The following is a 5,266-nucleotide window of genomic DNA, read 5'->3' as shown; positions in this document are numbered from 1 at the left end:
TCTGTCGAGTCTGATCCCCCAGCTTCATTCTCTTTACTCTTCCTCAATCGATGTTTTTTATTTTTACCCATTTTATAGGTCGATACTATTTCTGCTTCCAAAACTCTCATCGATGTTGTTTAGTTAAAAACTGAAAATTTAAAACACCTGTTAATTATTTATAAATGGAGCCGTATAATCCAACTAAAAAAACACAGGTAATTCTGCAAAACCAGTCTACTAGCTTTTTTATACATTTCGCCGATATGGTTACTTCAATATGCTTACATTCATATTTCATGAGGAATATAGCGGACTCATATTAGTATTATACAATGGTTTGGGATATATTTCTCCTTATTGTTAGTTTTTATTTTTGAGTGAAGTCTGTATCACTAGAGGCAGCACAGTGGACGCTTACGGCTAGCTCCTGGATCCATTCACTTAATCTGATATGTACGTTTGTGATTACTACGTATTGTGTCTTGTCCGTAGAATTGATTTGAGTATTTGTTTGTGTGTGGTGCAATCCATCTGCACTTAGGCCTACTATTAGAAGGGACAAAAAAATGAGTACCGGTAGTCGGACTCAACACAAACAACAATTGGGACTCAATATAAATGACATTTGGGACTCTTAAGAATTTATCTTTTTTCGTTTTAGATGATGGCTGAAGATTATGAATAATAATAAAGAAATTAAAACAGTATTATGTAGAAATAGTAATAATAATAAAGAAATGAAAACATTATTAGTTGTCTTTTAATAATAATAATAAAGAAATGAAAACATTATTAGTTGTCTTTTATTTTTAAGAAATTAAATTTTATTTAAATCGTTGGTATTTTTTTTTTATAATAAAATATATTTATAATTCAATTGGCATTGTGTGTCCACCATTTTTTCTCGAGTCTCAAACACCGTATACCCGAGTCCCAAAAGTCGTATACCCGAGTCCCAAACAACGTATACCAAAGTCCCAAACTGTGTATACCGGAGTCCCAAATGTCGCGGTCATATTTTTTTTAGTCCCAAATGACATGTAATCGGCCATCCACCCCCCTTACAAGTGCCTAAGTCATTTCAATCAGTGGAATACACTGTGCACCGCCCCACCCGCCTAAATATTTAGGCAACCGAAATTTTGGGCAAGACAGTCATCGGAATTTGTCGATTATTACAATTTGTGAAAGTCAATTTTATGTATATTTGGCTTAATCGATGTCTAGCTAGTAATCAGGCAAAAGTACAGCAGCTTGGATATGCAAAACTGGGCTGTGAATTAGTCTTGTGTCATACATGATCGAAACAGTTGCCCTACATGTAACTCTCTAATATCTTTCAGAAAAGCAAAAAGATTAAGTAGGCATCCCTATATTGTTTGTCACATAAAATTGTGGGGTTGAAATTCATGCTTGTTTATACATGCAGATAACAACTATTGAAATAAATGTGAATGAACTGGCTTCTTGTGCATTTAATACAGCGGTTCTCCCTGGAACACATGAAAATATAGCAGCACACCTGGCTAAATATATATGAAAAATATCTGAATTTTTCAAAATAAAAACATGGCAAGTCATAGACGGCATACAACCGTAGAGACAGACTAGTCATAGACACATAGAATGACTCAAACTAAACGAAGAAAAAACAGCTAAGAACTTATCAGTGAATACTCAATTGGGATCACGTGTTTTTCACATTTTCATAGTATGCCGTTCAAAATTTGGCGGCACGCTTAAGAAGATCTTGCTGCACACCTGTGTGCTGCAGAATCACTGATTTAATAGATGCATTTAGATTTTTATTATATAATGGTATTAAATCAAAACACCCACATGGAGTAATGCAGCACGTCACGGTTAAATATACATGTACCTACCTGCTAGACAAAAATATGTTCTTACACGTTTATATTATATTTACCCTATCGAATAACTGGATGTCTACACCCAGATATTTGTAGGCTAAATATTATTAGTATGTGTGTATCCTTAAACTGTGAAAAGCTTCCAAGGTGGATAACTGTCAATATCAATCTATGTTTCCATAAATAGTGGTTACTATATCCTTTATTGTTTACTGGTTGAGGGCCAAACACGCCCACACTATCATTCACAATTATGTTATTTTAATTCATCTAGATCATTCTATTAGAATCAGTACAGTAATATCAAAATCAACAATAATTTTTAACAACCATATACATGTAGTATAGGCATAGATAGAGAATCACTTTGCGGTTATGTATCTTCAATTTGTTTACTGGCTGAGGTTCAAATAAGATCTTTTCAATTCACACACTGATGAAATTATGTTACTTTAATTCATCTACACTAGTCTTTTAAAATAAACACACTGATTAACAACAATGCCGATTCATTTAGGCCTAGACCTAATATAAATAAATAAGTTCCTCCTTCAAGTCCAAGATTATTACAAAGCTTCTGACTGCTGTCGTCGGGTATATTCATTTAGTTTAAGCTTATAAATAAATGAACCTTATCGCACTTTATATCATGAATTGACAATAGGGTATTCATATATAATAAAGTCACATGACATTTTTGGCAGGTTGTCTATGCAATATTGTTCAATCATGCTTACTAAAAATATAAACAAGAAAACACGTTTCTGAATTTCCGGAATTATTTTCAGTTTCGAGTTGGGGAATCTTTGTGATCGAAGCCACTAAGAATATTCAAATAAAAATGAAAAAATACCTTGTTCTCTGATCTTTATTTTAAGCTCGGAATGATGCAGGGATTTACATTGCTAATATTTCAAAATGTGACTTATCACAAGGCATTAAATTTCAATAGCGTGTGGAAAGTAAAAATATGGCGATGACATCGCGACCTATTTACGGTAATTGCGATATCTCGCTTTAAAAGGTCTGTAAAGTTTCAGATCATTGATATATTTAAGGTGATTCTTTCGATTTAAAAATCAATTTAAGAATTATAATGGAAATAATATTCAAAATGTTTGCCGAAATTCTTTGATAAATATTTACGACATCAAAAAGTACAAATTATTGATCCAAGGGAGGTAATCGTATTTATGCCTTAAAAATGAAGTAGCCTCCCTTTTACCGGCAATATCGTTTGATTGGAATTGGAGCGGAATACCGACTGCTGCAGACTCGCTATTTTTCTTTCTATTTTACCATTAAATTACCAATGTTACCATAGGCGTAGGAGCTCAAAGTAATTCAGGGGGGCATAAGAGAAAATTGCCCGAAATTAATACCGTTTTTTCGGGCATACATATCATAAGGGAGCTTCGGGCATATTTTCGGGCATGCAGTGGACAAGAAAAAGACGAGAAAATAATTTTCGGACAGTGTGGATCTCATAGAAATAAGTTAGTTATATTTTTTCTCTAAACGTTAATAGAAAAAAAAGGACGTCGAATTTTTCATTGCCCGAAAATAATTTTTTTTTTTGGGGGGGGGCGGGGGCATCCCCCCGGCTCCTACGCCTATGAATGTAACCAAAATCATTTACACAAACTTGTACTTCAGATTTTTAAATTCTCATTGAAATTTTACATATTTGTTTTTTGGGGTTGTTTTTTTTTCGCGTTTGACATAATTAATTAATAAATTATGTGTGGCGAGTTTTTGCTTGAGTTTGACTTCTGGTTTTCTGTAAGGTTGTAACGTGCTGTTCGGTTCTCTTGCATATAATATAACAAAATGAAACAAAAATATGATCTCTTATTAATCAGCTCCAACTCTTATAAAAATAGAAAACAAAAAAAGAAGAAATCGTTTGGTTGGTCTTTTATTTCAGCACCGCCTAGTTACGCTATTGATTTATTTCTCTGGATAACCTGACATTCTACTTGTGTTCTATGCGAAATTAAATGGGGTTTAACGTCCTACTTTGCTTCTCAAACCCGGATAATTAAGATGCTCCATGGAGTAAGGTTTTGCCTCACTATACAGGAGGACAGCGTGGTTTCCCTTGTCAGTAGTGCTGGACGGAGGGCATGGCAAGAGGGACAACGTATAATCGTGCAGATGGGACGAATAGCCTAGGCTAACCGAGGTCTCGTATACACGTTGACGTGCACGTAAAGGAACCCCTGGCAATTCGAATTCAATAGAGAGTGCAGAAAACGCCTCTGCCTTGGCAAAATTCCCCTCGTGGCTTCTGCATGACGTATGCCCACATTCATTAGCCAGACTGGTAGTGCCTACAGAAAAGTAGGATGTTAAATCCCATTTCATTTCTATCTGATTAAGAGCTGACAATTCTCGATATAATACTTCAAAACTAGATAATGAAAAAAGAATATGATGAAAATTTCAGTCAAATTATTTCACTCTGGGTCTAGGTATTATCGACAGAATTATAGGCTATCCTCGATCGTCACTACTACCGTTGTTACGATAACAAACAAAGCCTCGTTTATCCATTTATACCGCATCCACCAGAAAACGTATTTGAACCCACTAAACATCATAGGCATCCGATGGCATCGAGAGTTGATTAGGGTCTTGGTAAGTTAATTAATGTCTAATTAATAATTTAGATAACATTTAAGGCCTTACGAAAGGCCTGCAATATGCAGGTTTAGTTCTTGCATAATGAATGTTTAAATGTTTGTTTTGAAAGACTAAATTGGAATAGGATTATTAATTTAATTTGTGGTCACCGTTTCAATAGTGGCTTTATCTATAGACGTATTTCTTTAACGAAGATAGATTGCCACAAATCAGAGCCGTGATGGCTCAGTGAGTAAGAGGCTGGCTCGCTAACCTGAAGGTCTCGTGTTCGATCCCTGCCAAGAAAATTCATCGAGATCTTCCGTCGTGCCCCCTCCCCCCAGTGGTGTAGGACAGAGTGCCTGGCAAGTGACAACGTATAGTCGTTCGGATGGGGCAAAAAAACGAGACAGCGTGTACACATTAGCGTGTACGTAAAAGAACCCTTGTCAATTGGAATTCGAAATAAGAGTAGGCCGCAGCGCCACTGTCCGGGAAAAATTTCCCTCAGCACACCGCATGGCGTATGATGCAGATAAGTAGTATATTTCATTTGTCACAAATCAACTTGAGAATTTGTTGGGGTTTATTAAATTTTGGACCCAAATCAAAGACTTCTACTCATTTTAAGATGCCAAAGTCTAAAGTGCCATTGTCAAATGGTCGATCAATGTAATGGACGTCAGAACTTTGTCTGATCTAGTTTTAATATTGCTAATGGCTTTTCATGAAGTGTTTCTGAGACTTGCATCTCATTTTTGTCTGAAATATTCATCGTAAACTGAAAC

General features: G+C 35.4%; 1 long non-coding RNA gene across 2 annotated transcripts in view; it reads right to left on the bottom strand.

Annotated features, from left to right (window-relative positions):
• LOC130010685 (uncharacterized) overlaps positions 1 to 2,823 on the bottom strand; it is a 5,706-nt gene extending 2,883 nt beyond the window's left edge. The window contains exons 1-2 of one of the 2 annotated variants that reach the window (XR_008785961.1): positions 2,707 to 2,823; positions 1 to 130 (exon numbers count right to left, since the gene is read on the bottom strand). The exon at positions 1 to 130 is cut by the window's left edge and continues 14 nt beyond it. This is a non-coding gene — a long non-coding RNA (uncharacterized LOC130010685). Of the gene's footprint in view, positions 131 to 1,865; positions 2,254 to 2,706 lie in introns of those variants that run through there. The other variant, XR_008785960.1, reaches the window with a different exon arrangement.
• Positions 2,824 to 5,266: the final 2,443 nt, after the last annotated feature.

Source organism: Patella vulgata, chromosome 2 (assembly GCF_932274485.2).
Source record: "Patella vulgata chromosome 2, xgPatVulg1.2, whole genome shotgun sequence".
Classification (NCBI taxonomy): domain Eukaryota; kingdom Metazoa; phylum Mollusca; class Gastropoda; family Patellidae; genus Patella; species Patella vulgata.
This window is presented reverse-complemented; position numbering and strand designations above follow the sequence as displayed.